The sequence below is a fragment of the Nymphaea colorata genome, chromosome 2 (genome assembly GCF_008831285.2).
Source record: "Nymphaea colorata isolate Beijing-Zhang1983 chromosome 2, ASM883128v2, whole genome shotgun sequence".
Lineage (NCBI taxonomy): Eukaryota > Viridiplantae > Streptophyta > Magnoliopsida > Nymphaeales > Nymphaeaceae > Nymphaea > Nymphaea colorata.
The window spans coordinates 28,333,120-28,335,841 of NC_045139.1; the positions used below are offsets into that span (position 1 = coordinate 28,333,120).

The 2,722-nt window shown below is 38.2% G+C and overlaps 1 pseudogene; it reads left to right on the forward strand.

Moving 5' to 3' along the window:
- Positions 1-878: 878 nt before the first annotated feature.
- Positions 879-2,644, forward strand: LOC126409742 (cytochrome f-like; annotated as a pseudogene).
- Positions 2,645-2,722: the final 78 nt, after the last annotated feature.

Sequence of the window (2,722 nt, forward strand, 5' to 3'; positions counted from 1 at the left end):
TTGTGGAACCATGCCCTCGGACTTTGTTTAAATCCATAGATAGCCTTCTTCAACCGACACACTTTACTACACCCCCCTGTTTCTCGAACCCTGGAGGTTGCTGCATATATACAGTCTCCTCAAGATCACTATACAGAAAAACATTCTTCACATCAGGCTGATACATAGGCCAATTAAAGTGTACCGCAACAGAAATAATAAGGCAAATAGTGCCCAACCTAGCCACTGGAGAGAACTTCTCAAAGAAGTCAACCCTGTATGTCTGAGTGTAACCTTTAGCCACTAATCAAGCCTTGTATCGCTTTAATGACCTATCTCAATGATATTTGACTGTAAATACCCATTTGGAGCCAACAATGCCACAATCTTCAGGTGGATCAACCAACTCCCAGGTACCACGCTGTACGAGAGCATCCATCTCATCTTGCATAACTGTTTGCCATTTACAGTCTAGTAACGCCTGTTGATGACAAGTTGGGACATTATGAACTGCCATAGCCTTAAGAAACTGTTGTAAGTTATCATCAAGATGAGAAATGGAAATAAAGTAAGAGATAGGATGCATGGTACACGGTCTCTTGCCTTTGCACAAGGCTATAGGCAAGTCATCTAAAGGAACAACATCATGTATACTTACTTCAGTGGAGCTCACATCTTGAGAAGAGTTTGATGGTCGACCATGAGAGGGGTCATGTCGCCGAGTGTAGACCAATGGAGGATCCTGAAACCTAAATATTGGATCTTTCATTATTTAAACCGTGTATCTCCTTCACTTGTAGTGATTTATCATTCACTGAATGAGTGAAGAACTGATTTAATTTGATAACATAAAGAAAATTGTAATGTCACTTTGTATATAAACAAACCGTTCAAAATCTTACTCATTCTTTATGCTTTGACTCGTCGAGGGGATTAGATTACTTCTGTATTCCATACAATGGCAGAATCGGGGATAGGGAACTATACTGACTCCCTACCTAATTTATTGTAGAAATTTCCGGGATCAATGATTAGACCATGCAAAAAAATAGAAATACTTTTTCTTGGGTAAAGGAACAGATGACTTGATGCATTTCTGTATCGATGATATATGTAATGACTCGGGCATCTATTTCAAATGCATATCCCATTTTTGCGCAGCAGAGTTATGAAAATCTGCGAGAAGCAACTGGGCGTATTGTATGCGCTAATTGCCACCTGGCTAACAAGCCCGTGGATATTGAGGTTCCACAAGCTGTGCTTCCTGATACTGTATTTGAGGCAGTTGTTAGAATCCCCTACGATATTCAACTGAAACAGGTTCTTGCTAATGGTAAAAAGGGAGGTTTGAATGTAGGGGCTGTTCTCATTTTACCCGAAGGATTTGAATTAGCTCCCCCCGATCGTATTTCTCCCGAGATGAAAGAAAAGATGGGTAATCTGTCTTTTCAGAGTTATCGTCCTAATAAAAAAAACATTCTTGTGGTGGGCCCTGTTCCTGGTCAGAAATATAGTGAAATCGTCTTTCCCATCCTTTCTCCAGATCCCGCTACTAAGAAAGAGGAGGTTCACTTCTTAAAATATCCTATATATGTAGGTGGGAACAGGGGAAGGGGTCAGATTTATCCTGATGGGAGCAAGAGTAACAATACAGCCTATAATGCTTCAGCAGCAGGGATAGTAAGTAAAATAGTACGTAAAGAAAAGAAAGGTGGATATGAAATAACCATATCTGATGCATCGAATGGACACGAAACGGTTGATATTATACCTCCAGGACCAGAACTTATTGTTTCTGAAGGTGAATACATCAAGCTTGATCAGCCATTAACAAGTAATCCCAATGTAGGTGGTTTTGGTCAAGGCGATGCAGAAATAGTACTTCAAGATCCATTGCGTATCCAAGGCCTTTTGTTCTTCTTAGCATCTGTTATTCTGGCGCAAATCTTTTTGGTTCTTAAAAAGAAACAATTTGAGAAGGTTCAATTAGCCGAAATGAATTTCTAGATCCACGGATTCCTCAACATAGAGCTGGTAAAAAAGCTGAATTTTTTTTATCGCAATTATATTATGTGTATGCGCGGTCAAAAATCACGGAAAGCCCCTTTTTGCTTGCTTTTGATTATACTATTTCGAGATATCGGAGATGACTTGTATTCCAGATTAGAAAATAGCAATAGTATGGAATTGCAAAAGAAGATGATTGGATCAAAATTTACAAAATTTAGTTTAGTGTGATTATGCCAGGTTTCTTATTGCCACATGGTAAATGGCACGTAATGCCTCAATACTTTTAGATTCTATATCTAATAAACGCATAAGTGGGAAGCAGGGGTAGAAAGCAGGATAAATGAAGAAAAAAGGAAGGCTCCAGGAAAGATTACTCGTCTCCCAAATCTTCTTTCTACAAAGAAAGAAAAGTAATTTTCTGCTCTTTCGTTGCATCGAAATAATAAAGGTTCTGGGTCTCATTCGTCAAATCAAATAAATATGAATTGCGGGTTTATCGGAACCTCTTTGAATTCATAAGAAAGAAGAGAAGTATGGGGGATAAAAAAAGAGGGGCAAGAGAAACTCCATTGAGCAAATGGAATTTTTGCAATGAACTTATAATTTTCAATGAACTTATAAAAAGAAAAAAGACTCGCTTAAAAAGATTTTTCATGTTCTAATTCTGGGTCAAAAAGTGGAAATCTTGGGTTTTCGGGCATATCAAAATCCTTATTAATTTGATTATCTTATT